The following is a 24,832-nucleotide window of genomic DNA, read 5'->3' on the forward strand; positions in this document are numbered from 1 at the left end:
CGATTTCCGGATCACGTTTCCGTGGGTAACAATTCTTTTAAAAAAATATAAATAAATTGCTCACTCGATCCACGGCTGTTTGTGGGGAACGCTGCTGTGCGCAATTGGCTGCCGCATTTCGCCCACAAAACACACAGTCAATTGACTTCACAGTACATTCTGTGAAGCGCTTTGAGCCGTCTCGAGGACGTGATAAGGCGCTGTATCAAATGCAAGGATTGTTATTATCAATAACCAATAACCAAGACAGTTAGGACAAGAGGACATGGGTTGCAAAGGGCAATTTCAGGACAGACGCCAGAAAGTTTTTCTTTTTAACCAAAAATAAAGGGAGGGTTGCGAATGAAGATGGAATTGAACAATTTTCCATCATTCTGCCCGTCATTTTAAGGCCAAGGTCGTTTGAGGTGGCTTTCCTCTGGACCGGCGGAGGCAGAGGGGAAGCCATCCGAGAGTTTAATGGCAACTCTCTGACGTTGAAATAACCAAGGACAAAAGAGTTGGACGTTCTGAATGGTTTCTTCCTTCCCCCCCCACCCCACCACCACCCCCACTGCCCCCCCGTCCCACCCCACAGCCCCCTCCTCCCGCCGTGCTCTGAACTTCCCTTGAACCTCTACGATAAATTGAAGCAAAACATAATCTCGGTGAGGGCTGGGTTTGTAGAATAATAATAATACTGATAGTCCTTGCATTTGACGCCAGGGTCTTACCGTGTCGTTAAACCGTCACAAAACGCTTCGCAGAAGATACCGTAGAGTGAATGGACCGCGCGTTTTGTGGGCGAAACGCGGCAGCCAATTGCGCACAGCGGTGTCCCGCGCACAGTCGTAGATCGAGTGACCGCATTATTATTATTACTTCTTTAAATCATTTTTTTCCCAAGGGATTATTACCCTGCAAACAAATAATCCAGAGGGATTATTATTCTTTGTCCTTTTGTTCGGTAGAGGTGCACACTGCATTACAAAAACACTCAGTACAGTATCTTCCCTCAACCGCATCCCCCCCCCTCTCTCTCCCTCTCCCCCTCTCGCCGAAGCCCCCCGGAAATTGTTCTGAGTTCCACCGGTTTCCCCCCCCCCCTCACCCGGCCCCCTCATTTTCGGGCCCTGGGCACAGGAATTGTGGACAAAGCCTCGTACACGGATTTAGAAAGAAAGAGAGAGAGAGCGAGCGCGCGAGTGCGTGCGTGAAAGAGAGAGAGAGAGAGTGAAAAGGGCTTCCGACCTAATAACAATAATCCGTGCATTTGACCCAGCGCCTCATCACGCCTTCGCGACGTCCCAAAGCGCTTCGTGGGGGGAATAGACTGTCAAGTGGAGTGACTGCGTATTCTGTGAACTTGAGAGACCCCGTATTTAGGAGTTTTTTCGTCTCCCCTCCCTCCCCCCACACCATTTTGGCAACGTGGGGCGCAGGTCTGGCGGGCCGACGTGCTGCGGAATTTTAGGGTGGGTTCCCCAGGGAGGGACGACGGGGGTTCGGGGGTGGGGGGCGCGGGGGCGGGGGAGAGTCTTGGGGGAGGAGAGGGGTGGGTGGGTGGTGGATCTGGACAGTGACAGCATAAATAGGTGGGCTGTTTCCCCAGTGCTTGCACCAGCGAGCCCTGCGAGCTCGGCTGCAGCTGGGTAGCGAACTGGCAAGTAATTAACTGTCTGGCTCGGTATTGATGTGTCTGGATTTGGTGGGTGTGCGGTGGGGGGTTTGCGGTCGGAGGGAGGGGGGAAGGGGGCGGGGGGGTGGGGGAAGAAGGCGGTCGCTGTATTGAAATGAACTTGGGCGCCTATGGATTGCAGTCAGCTGCTCAGCAACACAGCGCTGCTGTCGCATGTCGGCCCCGAGCTGCGGACGCTCCCTTCCTCGGCATTCCAGAATGTTCCTTTGGCTGGCTGGTGCGGTTTAACCCCGACTCGATGCGACCCCCCCCCCCCCCCCCACCCCGTCACCGTAGGGATCCGGCCCTGTGCATATTTAGCTGCTGGTTATTTTAACGCTGGGATCATTTCTGCTTTGTTTCTTAACCCCCTTCTTCTCCCAAGGAGGTTGATTCACACCGGTCGGAGGATCGTGCGGGCGGGGAGGGAGAGAGAGAGGGAGGGAGGGAGGGGAGGGGGCGAGGGTGGTGGGGGATGGCTTGGGGAAGGGGCTCTTGATAGCTCCGTACCCCCATCACCCCAGTCCTCGCCAGGCTCCAAGATTTCAAGAGCCTCTCACTCGTTTTCTTCGAGCCCCGACACCTCCCCATCTCTCCGACCTGCTTAACCTCCCAACGCGCAACCCGCTCCCTCCGCTCGACCGGCTCCGGCCTCCTGCTCGTCCCTCGCGGCCACCGAACGTTCCACCATCGGTGGCCGCGTTTTCAGCCACTACACCCCGAAACCTTCTATCCCACCCGCCCCCTTGCCCCCTTCCTTCCCCACCTTCAGGTCACGCCTTAAGACCTTTCTATTGGAACGTACCTACGATCCCCTCCCCCGGCTGTCACTGTCGAGCGCTCTGGGAAGCTACCCTACGTGGGGGGGGGGGCTGTTGTTGTTGTTGTAGCTCAACCAAGTTAGCCATTCTTCATATAGGAAGAGGGATGGATAGGTAGGGTGGGGGGTGGGGTTTGGATCAACCCAGCCTCGATTCCTGTCCATGTATTGTTCCAGGGCGGGGGGAGGGGAGGAAGGGTCCCTGATGGTGACCGGAAGCTTGAAATGTTCCACGGGTTTAGCCTCAAAATGTAATCTTTAGGATCCTCCAGAATGTTTGGGAAATTCTTCAATTCTGTCTTAATCTGCAAACTGCTTTTTCACCGTTCCACGAAATGAAACCTCAGGATAAACCTCATTGAGGGGAGCGAGCCCCAGCACAGACACGATGGGGAGAGAGAGCAGGGGAATGGGGTTAGAGTAGAGGGCTCCAGTGGGGGGAGCGAGCCCCAGCACAGACACGATGGGGAGAGAGAGCAGGGGAATGGGGTTAGAGTAGAGGGCTCCAGTGGGGGAAGCGAACACCAGCACAGACACGATGGGGAGAGAGAGCAGGGGAATGGGGTTAGAGTAGAGGGCTCCAGTGGGGGGAGCGAGCCCCAGCACAGACACGATGGGGAGAGAGAGAGAGAGAGAGAGAGAGCAGGGAATGGGGTTAGAGCACAGAGCTCCAGTGGGGGAAGCGAACACCAGCACAGACACGATGGGGAGAGAGAGAGAGAGAGCAGGGAATGGGGTTAGAGTAGAGAGCTCCAGTGGGGGGGAACGAGCCCCAGCACAGACACGATGAGGAGCGAGAGAGAGAGAGAGAGCAGGGAATGGGGTTAGAGCACAGAGCTCCAGTGGGGGAAGCTGGGAGCTAGTCTCGGTTACTGGGTTGAACGGGTTCCTGTAGCGCTTAAATGTTCCACGATTCCACATCTACACCAACCTTTGACGAGTTACGCAGGTCACTGCTGAGCTGCCTCCGTTTGCGCGTCACCTCGAAAAACCCTTAGGAAAGTGATAAACGAGACTGAATCTGGCAAATAGTTTTCTTCTGTCGAGCGAAAGAACTCAGTGTGAGACTTGTTCTTGAAAGGCTAACTGAGAAGGAACAGTGGGTTCCGATCGGGGCAGACTGCCCCAACTCGCTGACCTGCCCAGTGCTATCTCGGAGATCGGCACAGGGCAAGAACATTGTGTCTTCCCATTTTGGTCTTACGGCTCTGCTATAGGGTCAGTGTCCCCCTTTCAGTGCAGTTATTACGTAGACTGGGATCACGCCAAACTTGACCCCCGTCCCCACTTCCCTCTCCCCACACCTCCTCTCCTACACCAACAACCCCCACCCTCTCCCCCCCCACCCCCCCCTCCACACACACACACACAAAAGCACACACCACACACATTCTGCACTCACACACGTAAATACGCTCACAATTCACATCACACACACTCATACAGACACACACATACACAGACAGACACACACAAACCCACGCACAGACAGACAGACACACACACACACACCAGACTCAGACAGACAGACACACACACACAGACGCACACACAGACACAAAGACACACACGCAGAGACAGACACACACAGACACTCTTTCCATTTTGGTCTTACAACTCTGCAGCAGAGGCACACACACTCAGCGCACACCCCACACTCAATCATTCATTTCCACACAAAAAAAAATGTGTGGCACAAACAAGACGGCCCAAATGACCGCCCTCCTGCGCATAACAATCCCTCGGCTCTCTACGTAGATAGAAGAATTAAGAGAAATGAGGAATACGGAGCAGTGCTTATCAGCAGTGATCATAGTCACATCATGTACGTTGCACTCCGGAAGATGTCCCAGTCAATAACTGTAAAGGTTGATTGCCGGACAGCGGAGAGGGAGATTTATGCTGCGTCTCTGGCCCCGTGTGTCAGCCTGGCTCAGTTGGTAACGCTGGCTGCTGAGTCAGAAGATTGTGGCTTCAATTCCCACGTCTTTACTCTTACAGTCCAGGCTGACACTCTGACGCAGAGCTGGTGGGTGGGGGGGGGGGAAAACTCTGCAATGTCAGAGGTGCCGTCCCTTCAGATGAGAAAATCGGGGCTCGGTCTGCCTGTTCGGGTGACGTTAGAGGTCATAGAGTCATGCAGCGCAGAAGGAGGCCATTTGGCCCATCGTGTCTGTACCGGCTCTTTGAAAAAAGCTGTCTGAATCAATCCCACTCCCCCGCGCTCTCTCCCCATAGCCCTGCAAACTTGTCCTCCCCCAAATAATTATCTAATTATATCCAAATAAAGCTCCCGTGGATCCCAACTTCATTCCTGTCGGGCTAAACCCAATCCTTCACAGAAACCTCCTTTAAATGCTGAAGACCGTGCGCGAGTGTGTTTGCGTGTGAGCCAGTACGCGACTGTGCATCAAAGAGTAAAATACAATACAAAATTGCATTTACAACGCGCCTTTCGGGTCAGGAGGACGTGCCAAGGGGCTGGACAGTCAGGGATTTGGACCCGAGCAGAGGGTTTGGGAATGGAGGGCGGGGAGGGTAGGGTTAGGAGGGTGGCTGAAGAGGAGGATCTTGAGATGTGCCTTGAAGGAGGCAAGGGAGGGGAGGGAGGCGAAGGGACTGTGGAATGGAGTTCGAGGGGGTTCGAGAGGCTGAAGGCCTCTCCACTGATGGTGGGGCAGGCCGGGCGGGTGTGGGGTGGGGTATTGGATCAGGCCGGAGTCTGCTGAGCGGAGGGAGCGGACAGGTCAATAAGGGACAGGAGTACCTGTAAGAGTGTGTTAGTGTGCGAGTGTGTGAGTGGTTGTTGGTGTTTGTGAGTCGAGGTGTGTGTGCGCATGAACCAGTACATGTTTGTGTACACTCATGAGTACCACGCGTGCCTGAACGCATGTGTCTGTCTGTCTGTGTGTGCGTGCGCGTGTATGTGTTCAAAACAACAATTTGCACTTATATAACGTCCTCCACGCAGGGTAGAGTCTCCGCTTAACAGTGGCGGAGCCTGACTCTGGGGTGGGGACGGTCGAAGAGGGGGCAAGGACTTGAAAAAGGGAAGAAGAGGGGGCAAGGACTTGAAAAAGGGAAGAAGAGGGGGCAAGGACTTGAAAAAGGGGAGAAGAGGGGGCAGGGCGGAGGGAGGGATCGAGGGAGAGTGTTCCAGCGTGTCGGGGCGTGGTTGGCTGAAAGCGCGAGCTCCGATGATGGTGGGGGGAGCGCAGAGGGTATATTTGTCACTGCATGGATTCCGCTGCTGGTATCGTGTGTTTTCTCAGGCGGTGGTGCTGTTAGGGCGGCTTGATATGGAGATTGGGGGCAGAGGTGCCGTTGTGAGCCTGATCGACTGTGAATGCCGCCCTGTGTTTGCCGAATCTCTACCCCCGCTCCCCCCGCCCCCCCCCCCCCCCCCCACATGCCTCTCGCACGCTGCCTGAGAGAGAAACTGGAGCGCACCCAAAAAAAATCGAAGCACAAAACTGCTTAGCCAAGCAAAAATTTCCAGGCCAACCTCTACCTGCTCGTCTGGGGTCTCAGAATCGCAGCACAGGAAAGGGGAACTCGCTGGAGCTCTCTACTGTAACCCCATTCCCCTGCTCTCTTTCTCTCTCTCTCTCTCTTTCCCCCCATCGTGTCTGTGCTGGTGCTCACTCCCCCACTGGAGCTCTCTCCTCTAACCTCCATTCTCCTGCTCCCTCCCCATCGTGTCTGTGCTGGGGCTCGCTCCCCCACTGGAGCTCTCTCCTCTAACCTCCATTCTCCTGCTCCCTCCCCATCGTGTCTGTGCTGGGGCTCGCTCCCCCACTGGAGCTCTCTACTCTAACCCCATTCCCCTGCTCTCTCTCTCTCTCTCTCCCATCGTGTATGTGCTGGTGCTCGCTTCCCCCACTGGAGCTCTCTACACGAACCCCCATCCCCCTGTTCTTTCCCCTGTATCCTTTTTGCCGTCCCTCATCCAATACTGGGCACGCCAGTCTCGTACAGCGGGGCAGGCTGGAGTTGTTTCGACTCTGCACGGATCAAGGCGGAATCTCCAGGGTATTGATCGGAAGCCGCAAGGGGCATTTTCCCTGTGTTTGATTTGTATCGGTGTCTGGGGAGAGACCATGGTGGGCACCACCTTTAATTGGGGACCTGTCCTTCAGGACTGTGTTGGGAAGCGACAAAGGGGATTCCACTGGTCGCTCTCTTCAATGTACCCCCCCACCCCCCACCCACACACGCACAAAACGCACGTACGCACCGACACACACTCACTGATAGACACGCGCGCAAAAGCACACACACATTTTCGGATATGTACCCTCATTCACAGAGATACTCGCGCGCTCACACACACACACACACACACTCTCACATACATACACTCTCGCACACGTTCACTCTCATGCGCGCACTCACTCGCGCACTCACACACATGTACTCTCACACTGACACTCACTCGCTCGTACTCTTGGTCGCACAACAGCACTCCCTCCTCCCCCACAGAACATTGTAATTGTCTGGCTGTTTGTTCCCTCTCTCGCTCTCTCCACGGAGGTCCCTGGGGTGTGAAGCGGCAGAATTAAGCAGGCGAGACATGTAAAGCTCGTTGCATTTTATTGATCCCAGCCCCACCCCCCCCAACCCCACCTTTCTCTCTCTCTCTCTGTTGCTGTTCGCTTCAGACGAGATGTTGATGGATGACTCCATAGTGTGTTTGATTCCCGATTCCCTGGCTCTCCCGACTCGATGTCTCCCAGCCCGGCCCCAGCTCTTGATGTGATCAGTATTCCAACACCTAGCGCCAATCCCTGGCTGTCAATCCTCGACGAGGGCAATGCGCTGTTCGGTCACCCTCTGGTGAGACTGGATGCTTTTGGACAACGGACAGTTAGCTATTTTCTTACCTTGGGAGACTGTCAAGAATCCTTGCGATTGATACGGTGCCTCCGACATCAGAACGGGGCTCTTTGCTCACGGTAATTGTCGCCAAATCCAGAGACGGTACGTTTGGGGATAAAAAGACGCCATCGAGGTCCTGTGAGGTGAACGATCAGTCCACTTGGAATATTGTTGGCCCGGGATCCTGGGAGAAACTCCCTTCTCTTTTCCAGCATCACCGGTCTTTGACGTCCGCCTGAACGGACAGACCGGGGGACCTTGGTTTGACGTCTCATCCCGAGGACGGCACTTCTGACGGTGCAGAGTTCAGTTCCCCAGCCTGGGAGAGCACTGGAGCGGGACCATTCGGCCAGCCATTTCTGTGCCGGTTCTTTGAAAAGCTACCCAATTCAATCCCACTCCCCCGCTCTCTCCCCATAGCCCTGCAAACTTGTCCTCCCCAAATAATTATCTACTTCTCTCTTAAAAGTTGTTATCGAATCGGTTTCCACCGCCCTTTCAGGCAATGTGTGGGGCCCAGAAATGAACACAGTCTCTCGCTGAGGTCTAACCAGCACAGACCCGATAGGGAGAGAGCAATGCGAATGGGGTTACAGTTGAGAGCTCCAGCGAGTACCGTTCCTGTACTGTGATTCTGAGATGCCAGACAAGCAAGTATTTTAGCTGATGTTTTGTAAAGGTTCATCATAACTTCCTGAGTCTTATATTCTATGCCCCTCTTTATAAAGCCCAGTATCCCGTATGCTTTTTTAACAGCTTTATCTGCCTGTTCTGCCACCTTCAAAGATTTACTGATATGAACCCCCAGGTCTCTCTGTTCCTTCACCCCCTTTAAGATTGTACCATCAGCTTATATTGCCTCTCCTCATTCTTCCTCTCAAAATGCATCACTTAGCATTTCTCCACATTAAACTTCATCTGCCACGTGTCTGCCCATCTTACCAGGCTGTCGATGTCCTCTTGCAGTCTGCTACTTTTCCTAGTTTAGTTTCATCTCCAAACTTGGAAATTGTACTCTCTGTACCAAGTCCAGGTCATTTATATAGATCAACTGTGAGGCTGTGAGCTCGAGATCAAACCCCCTGTGGAGTCCTGTGGCTCAGTGGTTAGAGCACTCGTCTCACAAGCGAAAGGACATGGGTTTGTTTCCCAGGTGGGACGAAACTTTAGGCAAGTTTCCTTACTCTACACGCCTCTGTTCACCTAGCAATAAGTAGGAACCGCTTGTTAGTCAATTGGCAGATCGCTTTTCCAGGGTTACTAATGTAATAGTTTTAAATAAAAATAAATAAAATAATTTGGTCACTCAGTCCACGACTGTTTGTGGGACGCTGCTGTGAGCAATTGGCTGTCGTGTTTTGCCCACAGAGTACACAGTCAATTCACTACAGTATATTCTGTGAAGCACTTTGAGACGTCTCGAAGACGCGATAAGGCGCTGTATGAAATGCAAGGATTATTATTATGTTATTATTAGAAACCTACAACTGTCTGAGCTGAGGCGAGATCACGACTGAGATAGGCTGAGAAGTCCAGATGTTGTATCCAGGACACATGTGGTGGTGGTGGGGAGAATAAATGTGAAATGATTTTAATCTGGTTCTGGCCTCTGGAAAGTATCAGAGGAAAGAAAGACTGAGCGATGGAAAGGTTCTCCACAAGATTGAGGAATAAGTTTGAGGTGGAGAATGTTCGCTAAGTGGGGTGAGAGTACAGGGAGCAGGAAGGGAATGTATGACTGGGGATTTTTGGAGTCTTGTAGCCCAGTGGTTAGAGCGATCGCCTTGCAAGGATTTGATTCCCGGAGAGGGCGAAACCTTAGGCAAGTTTCCTTACTCCGCACACCCACCTCTGATTACCTCGCAATAAGTAGGGACCCGGTTGTTTGGTGATTGGCAGATCGCTTTTCCCGGGCCAATAATCCCTGCATTAAAACAATGATAATAATAATAATTCGGTCACTCAACCCACGACTGTTTGTGGGACGCTGCTGTGGTGGGGCAATTGGCTGCCATGTTTCGCCCACAAAATATACGGTCAATTCACTTTGCAGTATATTTTGTGAAGCGCTTTGAGAGACATCCCGAAGACGTGATAAGGCGCGATATAAAAATGCAAGTATTATTATTATTATTACAATGATGCACACTGCAGGGCATGTACAGGGTACCCGAAAAGTCATGATATTATATACCCTATTATCTAGGGAAAAAATCATCAGATTAAGACTTTATTAGACGTTGTAATGGTTACCAGGACATTTTGGTCACCCAGGATAATAGTGCAAACGGTTGACTCAAAAAGCCCTCAATTTGAACCTTTCATCTCACTTGTTTTCTCCCTATGTCTCCTTCTCGCCCCCCACCCTCCCACCCCACTCCCCCCTCACACGTTCTCTTGTTGTTGCTTTTGTTGTAAGCATACAATATTAACAACCTTTTAAAGACAGAGTTACATTGTGCCTGGTGGTGGGAGGGGGAAAGAAAGGTCTTTTCGTATGTTAAAAGAGGGCACAATGGAAAAACACCTGATTTCAAAGCTTGTTCCTCTTCCCCCCACCCCCCCGCCATGCCCAAAGTTACGTTAAGTGCAGTTAAAATGTAAGAATGACAAAGAAAAAGACTCACATTATTGCTCCGAGCAGAATGACAAAACCCTCACGTGAATAAGAGAGTCCTTGCATTTGATGCGGCGCCTCATCGCGTCTTCGAGACGTCTCAAAGCGCTTCACGGAATACACTGTAAAGTGAATTGACTGTGCATTGTGTGGGCGAAACGCGGCAGCCAATTGCGCACAGCAGTCCTCGCAACTTACTATTTGCTTTTGGAAAGGTTATTACCCCCGGAAAAGCCATCCGCCAATCGACTAACAACCGCGTTTTCATTTTTTTTTAACCACGCTCCTTGCATTTGATGCAGCACCTTTCACGTCAGGCAGGCAACTCAAAGCACTTTGCGGGATTTGACTGTGAAGCGTAGTGACTGTGCATTTTCAAAAAAAATAAACTCGGGTCCCAATTAACTTGGGGAGAAAATGTGTGTGTGTGTCCGAGACCAGAAATTCCACCCAGTCTTACCCTGTTAGATCTGCTTGCTTGTTTGTTTGTTTGTTTGTGTTTAAAATTGGAAGACGGCGTAGATTTAAGAAGGGAAAAAAAATAGGAATCCGGCCTTGATTTGCCGAGTTGGTTTGCTTTTATTTTAGACGCAGATTTAACGAGCTCTCGCTCAGCCACAGTTGTTAGTCTTTTTTAATCGCTCCGAGACTCTATTCTGTGTGGAGGGTGTTATATAAGTGCAAAGTTGCTGTTGTTTTTTTTTGTGAAAGAGACAAAATGGTCCGTCTCTCGGGGCTGAGTGAAATCCTGGGCCTCTGTGTGTGTGTGTGTGTCTGTGTGAGTGTGTGTGTCTGTTGGTGTGTGTATGCGAGTCTGTTGATGCGTGTGTGTGTGTGAGGTTGACGATTCAACTGTGTCTGCGGTCGAAAGGGGTTTTATTTTAAAAGAAAAACGAATTCACTGGAGAGTGACGCAGACACGAGCGAATGCTCCGAAAACTATCTGGAATAAAGCTAAGGCATTTGGCTCCCGCGTGCTACTTTTAGACTGAAAAGTGCTTGGCTCAGCTATCAAACTGCACGCAGGCGAGAGCGAGAGAGCCAGCGAGAGAGCGACCCAGGACATGAGAGCCAGTCAGTCAGTCGGTCGGTCGGTCGGTCGATCGATGGCTTAAAAAGGCACAATACCGGATTGTGCAGACTGCTTCTAACAAGAGTCACCGGCTGCTTCAGTGCTCTCTCTCTCTCTCTCCATTCCCTCTCCCCCCCCACCCGCCAACCCAACTCCTCCTTCTCCTCCCCGCTTGCCACCACCACATGAGCTACCTCGCCCCCCCCCCCCAACCACCATCCTCCTCCCTCCCCACGACCCCCCTACCGCTCCACAGCCCCCACACGAGCACACGCACGCGCACACACGCGCACACTCCCCTCCCCTCCCAAGTGCAGTCCCAGCCGACTGGCATGTCACGGATGGAGCGAGGGTGGGCTACATCAAACATGCCCCGTGGACCGACCGAGCAAAGGAGTCCAGACCAATAGCTGCCGCTGGAGGCTGACAGGGAGAGGCAAGTTCGATCCAAATGAAGAAAATCTCTTGCTCTCTCTCTCCCTCTCTCGCTCTCTCTCTCTCTCTCTCGCTCTTTCCATCACACCCTCCCCACACCCCCTCCTTCCTTCCCCTCCCTCCCCATCACAAAAGGGAGAAGCTCGTGACATCTAGAGGTAAGTAGTCTAAGGAAACGTATCTGCTTCCATGGTAACGGGCCAAGTATTAAGACTTTGCTTTTCAAGGGTGACCTGTTCCCATGCTCTCTCTCGCTCTCTCTCTCTCTCTCTCTCTCTCGCTCTCCCCCCCCCCCCCCCTCTCTCTCTCTCTCTCTCTCTCTCTGCTGCAATGTCAAGTCATTAGGAGCGGCAGTGGACTCGTGGTAGGGCTGGGTGGCGGGGAGCGTGGCGGGGGGTGCGTGTGGGGGCGGGCGGGCGGTGCTGGTGCGGGAGGTCGAATTGAATCGCGAAGGTATGGTTTGCTCGGAGGAAAAGAGCCAGACAGATGGAAAGAAAGATAGAGAGAGAGAGCGAGAGAGAGAGAGAGAGGGAGAGCGAGAGTAAGTCACGTGATTCCTATACCAGCGGTCATGTTATTTGAGATCAGGAGGATTTGGGAAGCGAGGATTTTCTGTTGTTGTTAGTGGTCGGCAGCGCGAGAGGACCTGTGAATGATGGGTCCCACTCAAGAGCGTTAATTCTTTTGAGCCAAGGCAGGGTCAAGGTTTATGTGACTGTACTGCAGACCCCTCCCTCCCTCCTCCCACGACCCCTCTCCTCTTCCCCCTCCACCTCCCCTCCTTTTATCAAAAGGTCGTTTCAACGTGAGCCTACGTGGCTTTTTTTTTTGAAAGGGAGAAGTATAAAAGGAATTTTTTTTTTAATCGCTCTATTAATTCCCTCCCTCCCCTCCCTCCTTCCATTCCCCCCCCCACCCCACCCCACCCCCCCCTCTCCTCTCCGCCACCGCCTTTAGATTCTTAAACCTGACGGCAATTTATTGCGTAATTTGTTTTTTTCCATACAAAAAAAAACTAGCTAACGTCTGCTTTCCATCACCATCCATCACCTCCCTCTTTTCCCCCACTCCCCACTCCTTTCCCCCTCCCCCACCTCCCACCCCATCACACACACGCGCGCCCTTCCCTGTCCCCCCCCAACACACACCTCAAACCCTCCTCTGCCCACACCCCCTCCTTTCCTTCCCTTCCGCAGGTCATCAGATAACTCTAATAAAAACTATTGTGAACAACAACAGCAAATTACACTGTATTTACACGGCGTCTCTCACGTCGGGAGGACGTCCCGAGGCGTTGGACGGTCAGGGATTTGGACCCAAGCTGGTGGGTGGGGGTTGGGGGGGGCGGTTGGGATCAAGAGGGGATGGAGGGCAGGGAGGGTGGGGGTAGGAGGGTGATCGAAGGCGCGGTCGAAGAGGAGCGAGGCGAAGGGACTGTGGGGTGGAGTTCCAAAGGGCGGAGAGGCTGAAGGCCCAACCACCGACGGTGGGGCAGGCAAGGCGGGGGACGTGGAGCAGGCTGGAGCCCGCTGAGCGGAGGGAGCGGACGGGTTGATATGAGGTCAGCGGGTCATTGAGGCAGAAAGGGGGCAAGGCCGTGGAGGGCCCTGAAGGCGAGGACGAGGATTTTGAACTCTGTCCTCTGGGAAAACGGGTAAAGGATGAGAATTGGGATTCTGAGATCCACGAAAATGTTAGGAATTGGAGGGTCTGGATTGAGATTCTTCCGATATGGCATTTGCTACCGTCTCGAATTCCTCAAATATTTCTTTGAACTGTTGCTTTTGGACACGTCTGTTTGACTCTTCTGATCTATGAGCTGGGATGGGGGCGGGCATTTGTTCATCTTCAAATCCCTTCACACCCTGGCACCCCCCCCCCAGCTCTCCGACCTGCTTACCGCCCCCCACCCCCCACCCAACCCGCAACCCGCTGCCTGCCCTCGATCGGCTCCGGCCTCCCGCATGTCCCTCGTGCCCTCCGTTCAACCATCGGTGGCCCCGTTTCAGCCACTGCGCCCCGAATCTCTGGATCACTCTCCCTCTATCCCATCCGCCTCGCCCCCTTCCTTCCCCATCTTCAGGTCACGCCTGAAGACCTTTCTCTTCGACCGTGCCTACGGTCACCTCCCCCATTCTCCCCCCGGCTCGGAGTCATGCACCGTCCAGTGTCAAGCGCTCTGGGACGCTACGCAGCGTATGGGGGGTGGGGGTTGTGGGGAGAGGGTGCTGTGTAAATGCAAGTTGTTGTTGTTGTTTAGTTCCCCTAATAATTCAGACAGTTTTCTGGGGGGGAGAGGAAGGCAATTAGAAATGAGTTAAAGAGATAGGATGGAAGGAATTACCTTTGCTTAAAAAAACTAAAACAAATCAAGAGATTAAAAACAAAAGTATTCCAACAGTGATATGAGAGCTTTGCCTTTATCAGAGGCGTCACACGTTTGGATGAGACACTGAACTGTTCAGACGGACGTTAAAGATAATATATAACCGTCCTTACATTCGGTACAGAGCCTTTCACCCCAGCAGGACATCTCAAAGCCCTTCACAGGATTAACTCTGTACCTTGTGGTCGAACACGGCAGTAAATTGCGCACAGCGACGAAACACGTGACACCCATAGAGAGTGAATGACCAATTTTATTTCGGGGGTCGGGCGGGTGTGGGGGATTTCTGACCAGGATACCGGGAGAAACTTCCCTTCTCTTTTCCACAGTGCCGTGAGGTTTTGATGTCCGCATGAACGGGCAGGACAGTGCCTCGGTTTAGCGTCTTATCCAAAGGATGTCACCTCTGACAATGCAACGCTCCCCCCAGCACTGCATTGGAACGTCAGCTTAGACTACACGAGTTCTAAGTCCCGACATGGCACTGTTGGTGAACAGAAAGGAGTTTGTCCCGGTTGACAATCCTCTCCTATTTTGTGTCCTGACTGACGATCCTCCCAGCAAAACCCGGTCAATCGTTTTTTTTTTGTTTGCTCGTCACGTGCCATGGATGAAATCAGCAGGGCTGGCTGGCATTTACTGCCCATCTCCCTGGTTACGCTGAGAAGGTTTGGCAAGCGGTATCTCTAGCGATGGTCATGTGCTGGGTTGAGGGAATTCTTCGAATCTGATTACGAAAGAGACTGGAGATTAAGGGCTGTTTGGAGCGACTTTGCTGGGCACAAATGGGCCGCTGTGATTGTCTGCAAAACGCAGTCACTTACACTCTAGACTGTAATTATTGTGAAGCCTTTTAACAACACTAATAATCCTTGCATTTGATACAACGCCTTATCCCGTCTTCCGAGACGTCTCAAAGAGCTTCACGGGACACACTGTCAAGTCAATTGACTGTGTGTTTTTGTGGCAGAAACGTGGCAGCCAATTGCGCGGCCCCTCAAAACAGTCGTGGATTGAGTGACCAATTTTTTTTCAGTGATCGCGATACAGTACGATGCGAGAACAGACCATTCAGCTCAACTAGTCCTTGCTGGGGTTTATACTCCACACAACCCTCTACCTACCCCTTCTGTTCTCCTCTCTCACGCCTCGTGGTTGCCTTCTCCCTCATGTATACATCAGTTTTGCACTTAAATGCGGTATGTTGAGGTGATTTGCCTCGATCCGCAGCTTCCGCCAGTGAGTTCCACATTCTCGTCATATTTCATGGGATTGTTTTCCTTAGAGGGGAGAGGGGGAGATTTAATAGAGATTTTAATAGAGGTGTTCGAAATTATGAGGGGTTTGGATGGAGTAGAGAGGGAGAAACTGTTTCTATTGGCGGGTGGGTCGGTAACCAAAACCCATAGATTTAAGATAATTGGCCAAAGAACCAGAGGAGAGGTGAGACGAGGAGGAATGTTTTTACACAGAGAGTTGTTACGGTCTGGAATGCACTGCCTGAAAGACCGGTGTAAGCAGATTCGATAACAACTTTCAGAAGGGAATTGGATAGGTACTTGAAGAGGAAACATTTGCAAGGATGTGGGGGAAAGAACGGGGGAGGGAGTAGGGACTGATTGGGCAGCTCTTCCAAAAAGCCGGGACAGGCACTATGGGCCGAATGGCCTCCTTCTGTGCTGTAATGTTCTATGATTCGTAAATCCATTCATTCCAACGCCAGACTCCAGTGGCTCCTTATTCCCCCAGTGGATTGAAGTTAAGATACTTCTAACTTTTTGAAGCCTCCACAAATTGACTGCACCCTAACTCTATGACCTCCACTCGTGCGGCTCCTCCAACTCACTCTGGTTTGCTTCATAACAGGAGGAGGCCATTCAGCCCCTCGAGCCTGTTCTGACATTCTATAAGAACATCGCCGATCTGTACCCAAGTCCAATTATCTGCCCTTTCCCTGTATCCCCTTAATAACCCTGACCTAACAAATATCCATCCACCTCAGTCCTGAAGATGTGAATGGATCCATAATCCACAACCCTTCGAGTCAGGAAGAGAGTTCCAGTTCCGCTGCCCTTCGGGTGAAAAAACTGCCTCCTGTTTTCACTCCTAAATGGCCTGGCTCGAATTTTAAGATTGTACCCCTTGTAATTTGGAATTTGTTGTTGTCGTTGTTCAGCCACAGAACCTCCACTCTCTTCAATACTCTTTGCACCCCACTCTGTCTTGCCGCTTTCAAACGCCTCTTAAAAAATCCTACTGCTTCGACTGGGCCTTTGTCCCCACCCCATCTCCCCAACCGTGTACTTAAACTCGGGCTGTATCGCTGTACAGTGCTTTGACACAGTGAACTACATGAGAGGTGCTATGTAGACATGTGCAGGTTGTTGTTATTGTGGAGTCCTGTAGCTCAGCGGTTAGAGCGCTCGCCTCGCAAGCGAGAGGACCTGGGTCCGATTCCCGGGCAGGGCGAAAGAAGTGTAGTGACTGTGTATTTTGTAGAAGGTCAATTTGTGCAGAGAATAGCCCACAAAATATTCAATCAATTCACTTTACAGTATATTCTGTGAAACCCTTTGAGATGTCTCGAAGACGTGATGAAGCACAATATATTCAGGGCAAAATGATGGCCAAGTTTCCTTTCTCCACACACACGCCTCTGTTTATCCAGCAGTATGTAGGAACCCGGTTATTAGTGGATTGGCGGATCGCTTTTCTGGGGCTAATAATTCCTTCAAAAAAAATACATAGAATAAATTGGTCACTTCAATCCTCGACTGTTTGTGGGACGCTGCTGGGCGCAATTGGCTGCCACGTTTCGCCCACAAAGTACACAGTCAATTCGCTTTACAAGGGATTCTGTGACGTCTCGAAGATGTGATAAGGCGCTGTATCGAATGCAAGGATTATTATTGTTATTGAATGCATGGATACTTGTAGGGAGGGCTGAGTTAGACGATTACAGCAATAGGCCTGCGGGAGGTAGATCTGAAGTGATGGGACGTTCTTCTAACGTATCGATTACTGATGAATTGCTTGGATCTCAGGCTGCGGCTGGCGAGAGACGGTGAGCAAATGCTGTCACACTGAGCTGCACTGCTTCACTGCGGCAGGTTAGCTTGGCAAAGTGATTACAACATTCCTCGTGTCTGCGCTGGTGCTCGCTCCCCCACTGGAGCTCTCTACTCGAAACCCCATTCCCTGCTCTCTCCCCCCCTCACCCCCCCATCGTGTCTGCGCTGGTGCTCGACACCCCCCCCCCCCCCGCCCCCCCCCACTGGAGCTCTCTACTCTAATCCGTTTCCCCAGATCCTTTAAGATTATTAACACTGAATTATCAGATTATTTATGTGATTCCTTGTCAGCTGCTACAGACTCGGTTTTGACAACACCAGCTCGCCCTTCACTCCTGGCAAAGCTGGCACATTCTGCCAACCTTTGGTGTGAAAAACCTTTTGTTAAACAACCTTCCTATTTCCTGTGATGATGCTTAATTGATGCCTCCCTTAGCTACTGTCTCGCTAATCAGTGGAGTTCATCTCTCTCTCTCTCTCTCTCTCTCTGCATCTACCCTGTCTACAATCAACCACTGTTTGTGGGGACGCTGCTGTGCGCACTTGGCTGCCACATTTCGCCCACGAAAATACAGTCAACTCACTTTACAGTATAATACACGGCGAAATGTTGGGCAAGTTTCCTTATTCCGCACGCCGCTGTTTGCCCAACAGTAAGTAGGAACCCGGTTTATTAGTCGATTGGTGGATCGCTTTTCCGGGGGATAATAATCCCTGAAAAAAATAATGTGGTCACTCAATCCACGACGGTATGTGGGACACTGCCGTGTGCAATTGGCTGCCGCGTTTCACCCGCAAATTATTTGGGATAAGGAAACTTGCCCATCTTCAATACCCTCCTGAACAGGCCAACACCACCTTGGTTTAATGTCTCATCTGAAAAATGGCACCTTGGACAATATTGCACTCCAACCCCTGAACACTCCCCCCACCACCCCCCCCCCCATCCCCCCCCAACCGGTAATCTACTGGACCTTGAGCTCAAATTCCCAACATGGGGCTTGAACTGACATACTTGTGATCATTGTGACCGAGAGACGAGACCTCACGAGGTCGAAATGTAAATCAAAGCTTCCACCTTCTGCACAGCACGGTTTTGAGATTGGATAATAGTAATAACAATAATCCTTGCATTTGATATCGCGCCTCAATAATAATAATAATAATAATCCTTGCATTTGATATAGCGCTTTTCACGTCGGGAGGACGTCCCAAAGCGCTTCACAGAATAGACTGTAAAGTGAATTGACTGTATATTTGTGGGCGAACGCGGCAGCCAATTGCGCACAGCAATGTCCCACAAACAGTCGTAGATTGAAAATGACCAATTTATTATTGTTTCACTGTAAAGTGAATTGACTGTATATTTTGTGGGCGAAACCCGGCAGCCCATTGCGCACAGCAATGTCCACAAACAGTCGTAGATTGAAATGACCAATTTATTATTGTTTCACTGTAAAGTGAATTGACTGTATATTTGTGGGCGAAACCCGCAGCCCATTGCGCACAGCGGCGTCCCCACAAACAGTCGTGGATTGAAGCGATTAATTTATTAATATTTTTTTTAGAAGGAATTATTACCCCCGGAAAAGCGATCTGCCACTCGACTAACAACCGGTTCCTACTACTTACTACTAGGTAAACGGAGCCGTGTGTGTGGAGTAAGGCAACCTCCCCAATGTTTCGCCCTGCCCAGGAATCGAACCCGGGTCCTCTCGCTTGCGAGGCCTCTAACCATTGAGCTACAGGACTCTAACCAACCATCCAACCATGGTTCTGAGTGGGGAGAATCAAGTGCTCTCTAGTGACCTCTCATGGGGACCTGTAGGATGGCAAAGTTTTAAGGTGCAGATTCCGATTGGATCACCAATCGGTGTCAAGTGGAAGTGTGAGTTGAGATAGTTGAGAGCGAGTCAGAGGGGTAAAACATTCTCCCAGAACGTTGTCTAAGAGTGTGGAATGAATTGGAAGTGCATTCGTTGAAGAGGACGTGGTTGGAGGTCTCTTAAGAGGGAATTTTATGTAGGGAAATGCAGCCGAAGCCCTCGGGCATGCCTTTGTCACCTCCCGCTTGGATTACTCCAGGTTCGCCGGTCTCCCCAGCTCCACCATTCAAAAGATCCAGCACATTCAGAAACTCTGCCGCCCGCCATACTGACCGGGGACAAACTCCGTGCCCACATCCCACCAGTTCTGGCCCAGGCTGCCCCCATCACCGAACAGATCGACTTCAAGATCCTCTGACGTGTGTTCAAATCCCTTCACTCCCTGACACCTCCCGACCTCCTCACTCCCCAATCGACTCGCACCGGCCTCCTGCTCATCCCTCGCACCCTCCGCCCCACCATCGGAGGTCGCACTTTCAGCCGCTGCGCCCCAAAACTCTGGAACGCTCTCCCTCAGTCCCTCCGCCTTGCCCCCTCTCTCCCCTTTTTCAACTCCAGCCTGAAAACCTTCCTCTTCGACCCACACCCCCACCCCCAGGGGAGTCAGGCTCTGATACTGTTACGCGCTCTGAGACTTACCCTGCATGGAGGGTGCTACAAAGTGCAAGTTGTTGTTGTAGGCAGAGTGAGTGCCTGGCATTGGATCCTGCATTATTACATCTGGTCCACACAGCAAATGCTGTCAGTCTGGCTTCCGAATGAGTCGTGGATGTATGTGTGTGTGTGTGTGTGTATGTGAAGCCGACTATATTTGGCAGAGTTGTGACGGAGTGGGGAGGGCTTTTGAAATAACAACAACAAATTGCATTTGCGGTAACCAGAGGACGCAGATTTAAGACAGTTGTCAAAAGAACCAGAGGGGAGATGAGGAGAAATGTTTTCACACAGCGAGTTGTTCGGAATCTGAAATGCACTGCCTGAAAGGGTGGGTGGAAGCAGATTTGATAAGAGCTATCAAGAAGAGAAGTGGGTAGATATTTGGGGAGGACAAATTTGCAGGGCTGTGGGGAAAGAGCGGGGTTGGGGGAGTGGGATTAATTTGGACAGCTCTTTCAAAGAGCCAGCACAGGCACGATGGGCCGAATGGCCTCTTTCTGTGCTGCGTGATACTACGATTTACATGGAGCCCTTTCATGTCGAGGCTTTGACGGGAGCCAAGCAGAAGAGCCTTTGAGTTGTCGACGTTCAACTGGAGAAAGTTAGAGTTCATCCAGGACTTGACGTCCAACAGGCAAATGGTCAGAACAGCAGTTGTCCTGGAATTGAGGATGGAGACAGAGAGATAGAGTTGGGTGTCATCCATGTGGAAGTTAGCCCCACGTTGCAGATGACATTGCTGAGCATAGATATTAAAAAGGAGAGGACCAAGGATAGAGCCCAGAGCAATACCACATGTGGAGTCCTGCAGCTCAGTGGTTAGAGCACACGTCTCGCAAGCGAGAGGACCTGGGTTCGATTCCCGGCCAGGATGAAATGTTGGGTGAATTTCCTTACTCCACACCAGGCAGCAAAAAGGAACCCGGTTGTTAGTCGATCGGCGGATGGCTTTTCCGCGGGGTAATAACTCCTTCAAAAAAAAGAAAATAATAAAGTGGCCACTTCAATCCACGAATGTTTGTGGGACTCCTCTGTGCGCAATTGGCTGCTGCATTTTGCCCACAAAATATACGGTCAATTCGCTCGACCGTGTATTCTGTGAAGCGCCTTGAGACGTCTCGAAGAAGTGATAAGGCGTCGTATCGAATGCGAGGATTACTATGACAAGGATTATTATGTGACAGTGCGGGACAGAGCCAAAGCACAAAACGATGGGAGAGATAAGAGTGAAACCAGAAGAGGTGAGAGCCATGAAGTTGGAGCTAAGAGGAGAAACAGTGAGAAGGATAACAAAAACAGAAGCCGCCGGGAACACTCAGCAGGTCAGGGCAGCATCTATGGAGAAAGGAAAGTGAGTCAACGTTTCGGGTCCACGACCCTTCGTCAGAAATGGGGCGTGTCGGAAGGGGGAGAGGCTTTTAAGGGCTAACGGAAAGAGGGGGACGCAGGGCAAGGAAGACAAAGAAGAAAATGGGGTAGACGACAAGGGGATGATGGGCTAAAGAGGTGTTAATGGTGCAAAACGAAGGGTGCGGTGAAATTGCAACAAAGCAGGCAGACCTGAGAGAGAAGTGGTGTGTCTGGGACAACAACAACAAGATTCCATTTATAGAGCGCCTTTCACGTCGGGAGGACGTTCCAAGGCGCTGTACAGTTGGGTCAGGACCCGAGCATTGGGGGGAAATGGTCAGGGTGAGGGGAGGGAAGGGAGGGAGCGAGGAGGGGGTAGAGAGTCGAGAGGGGAGCTGAAGGCTCGGTCAAAGAGAAAGGTCTTGAGACCGACCTTGAAGGAGGAAAGGGAGGAAGCGGTGAAGGCACTGGGGGATAGAGTTCCAGAGCCTCAGGGCTGAGAGGGACCCAGATGATGTGGTAATGGTCACAGAAGAGGGGGAGAAGGAAGGTGAGCTGTTAGGGTCTGAAATTATTGAAATCAATATTGAGGCCAGAGGGCTGTGAGGTCCCCCAGCAGGTAGATGAGGTGCTGCTCCTCGAGCTTGCGCTGTGGCTCATTGGAACAGCGGAGGAGACCGTGGACGGAGAGGTCAGAGTGCGAGTGGGAGGGAGAGTTGATGTGGCAGGAAACCGGAAGCTCAGGGTTTTGCTCGCGGACACAGAACGGAGGTGTTCGGTAAATCGGTCGCCCAATCTGCATCTGGTCTCAACCGATAGAGGAGACCACATCATGAGCAGCGAATGCAGTGAACTATGTTGGTGGGAGCGCACGTAGTTCGCTGTCTCACTTGAAGACTGCGTCTGGGGCCCTGGGCAGTGGCCTGGGGGGAACGAAAAGGCAGGTGTTGCATCTGGAGCGGAGAAGGATGATGTGGTCAACAGTGTTGAAGGCAGCAGAGAAATAACACATGCAAGAAGCAAGAAGGAGTAACACTCCTGTGATTATTAGATAAGATACCATGCGTCACTGGGTATGACGCACGGCCTCATCTGTGCATCAAACTTTCCTTTTAAATGTATCCACACTGCATATAATAATAATCAATAATAATTATTAATAACAATAATAATTATAATTATTATTATTAATAATAATAATAATCCCTCAAGATAAAAAACAATAATAAATTGGTCACTTCAATCCACGACTGTTTGTGGGACGCTACTGTGCGCAATTGGCTGCTGTATTTCGCCCACAAATATGCAGACAATTCACTTTACAGTATACTCTGTGAAGCGCTTTGAGACATCTCGAAGACGTGAAAAGCGCTATATCAAATGCAAGGATTATTATTATCGTTATATAATGCTCTGATTATTATGTACCATACTGCGTGTTACTAATAATAGTAACAGTCCTTGCATTTGATGTAGCGCCTTATCACGTCTTCGAGACATCACAAAGCGCTTCACAGAATATTCCTGTAAAGTGAATTGACCGTATATTTTGTGGGCGAAACGCAGCAGCCAATTGCGCACAGCAGCGTCCCCACAAACAGTCGTGGATTGAGTACCGGGTATAATACTCAACAACAACTTGCACTTAAATAGCGCCCTTCACACGGGGTAGGGTCCCAGAATCTGACCCTGAGCCAGGGGGCCAGGAAGGGGGGGTGACCGTAAGCACGATCAAAAAGGAAGGTCTTCAGGCGGGATTTGAAAGTGGGGAGGGAGGGGGGCGAGGCGGAGGGATTGAGGGGAAGAGTTTCGGGGCGTAGTGGCTGAAGGCGCGGCCACCGATGGTGGAGCGAAGGAGGGGACGAGGGATGCACAGGAGGCTGAGCGGAGGCAGCGGGTGATGGAGTGGTGGGGGGTAAGTAGGTCGGAGAGGTAGGGAGGTGCGAGGGAATGGAGGGATTTAAAAACCCGTGTTATTGGTTGTAATCCTCCTACGTACGTTATCCAACGAGGCGGTGAGATGGATGGGGGGAAAATGTGATACGTTTTAGTTATCATTAGAGAAGGAATGGTCTCTCCTTCTCGCCAAGGTCTACCTTCCAGGTTGTTGGGCAGCGGCCTAACTTTCAATTTCAAGTTTTAATCATAATTTGGAGACGGTTGAATGACAGACGAAGCTTTGTAGGTTGGAGCCAACTTAGTCTGATTTCATCTTTCGCTCTTTGCCTGTAGGTTTTTTTGGCGTGAGGAAAGACAGGACAACAAGAGGGCCCCTGGTTTGGGGTTAGCTTCTGCTGTGACAGGTTACGGTGAGTAGTTTCAGTTTACCAGGTATGACCAGGAGGCCTGTAGCTCAGTGGTTAGAGCGCTCGCCTCGCAAGCGAGAGGACCTGGGTTCGATTCCCGGCCAGGGGGAAACCTTGGGCAAGTTTCCTTACTCCACACACACACACCTCATAATAAGCCCTCAAGAAAAAAAACAATAATAAATTGGTCACTTCAATCCACGACTGTTTATAGGAACGCTGCTATGCGCAAATGGCTGTCGCGTTTCGCCCACAAAATATACAGTCAATTCATTTTACAGTATATTCTGTGACGCGCTTTTGAGACGTCTCAAAGATGTAATAAGTTGCTATATCAAATGCAAGGATTATTATTTTTATTTTTATTATGATTATTATAAGGGGCTGTTTTTTCTAGTTGTTACCAGTCCCGTCCTGTCTCTCTGCTCACAATTGTCGTGAACCATGTTGAAGCCTCGGCTGTGTTATTCACCATGTGCAAACCTTGTGAAAACAGCTGTGTTATTCAGTACGTGTAAACCACGTGAAAACACAGCTGCACCGTGTGCCCTGTGTGAACCATGTGCAAATGTAACTGGATTACACGGCAGGTGCAAAACGTGTACGGGTGCCTTCGTGGTAATAATAACCCTCGCATTTGATACAGAGCCTTATCACGTCTTCGGGATGTCTCAAAGCGCTTCGCAGGATACAGCGTAAAGTGAATTGACTGTGTGTTTTGTGGGCGAAACACGGCAGCCAATTGCGCACAGCAGCGTCCCCACAGACACCTCAACGGGCAGATGAGACCTGGGATTAATGTCTCATCCAAAGTACCTCCTACAAAGCAACCCCCCCCCCACCCCCACCCAGCGCTACATTGAACTGTCGTCTTGACTATGTATTAGACTTGTACTATGATTTTGTAGCTTAGACTGTGTAGTTAATTATATAATTGACATCCAACAAAGGGATCATGTAAACACATGGTTTACATATTATATAGAATTACACAGACTCTACAGCAGCGAAACAGACCATTTGGCTCAACTAGTCTTTGCTGGTGTTTATACTCCACATGAGCCTCTGCCCCATCCTATCCCCTCTCCCCCTCACGTATAGCATTTCTTTTCCTTTCGACCTCAACTATGCATCAAGTTTCCTCCTAAATGCATTGATGCTTTGTGCTTCAACCAGTGCTTCTGGTTTGCAATGGGTTTACTTTTTCCATGTAGTTTGCAAGTTTCTAAAGGGGCAAAACAATATAGATCACGTCGGGCTGTTTCAACTTGTCCAGGATAGTAAAACCCGAGGACACGGCCTGCGATTGAAGGCGGGTAAATTCAGAACCAATCTACGCAAGCACCATTTCAATGAGTGAATAGTGAACCTGCGGAACAGGCTCCCGAGGGAGAGGGTTGAAGCAGAAAATGTTGATTCTTTCACATGCAGATTAGATGCGTCCATAGGTAACTTCATTAGTTGTTCCAGGGCATGGAGTATATAATAATAATAATAATAATAATCTTCGCATTTGACACAGCGCCTTATCACGTCTTCGAGACTTCTTAAAGCGCTTCACAGAACATACTGTAAAGTGAATTGACTGTATATTTTGTGGGTGAATCGAGGCAGCCAATTGCGCACAGCAGTGTCCCCACAAACAGCTGCGGATTTAAGTGACCAATTTATTATTATGCATATTTTTTGAAGGAATT

At 50.8% G+C, this 24,832-nt stretch overlaps 1 long non-coding RNA gene across 1 annotated transcript in view; it reads left to right on the forward strand.

Annotated features, from left to right (window-relative positions):
- Positions 1 to 24,832, forward strand: part of LOC121848879 — a 67,248-nt gene that overhangs the window by 15,448 nt on the left and 26,968 nt on the right. Inside the window, exon 3 of the long non-coding RNA XR_006085007.1 lies at positions 23,062 to 23,138. This is a non-coding gene — a long non-coding RNA (uncharacterized LOC121848879). The remainder of the gene's footprint in view (positions 1 to 23,061; positions 23,139 to 24,832) is intronic.

The sequence above is a fragment of the Callorhinchus milii genome, unplaced genomic scaffold, assembly GCF_018977255.1.
Source record: "Callorhinchus milii isolate IMCB2004 unplaced genomic scaffold, IMCB_Cmil_1.0 Scaffold4, whole genome shotgun sequence".
Taxonomy (NCBI): domain Eukaryota; kingdom Metazoa; phylum Chordata; class Chondrichthyes; order Chimaeriformes; family Callorhinchidae; genus Callorhinchus; species Callorhinchus milii.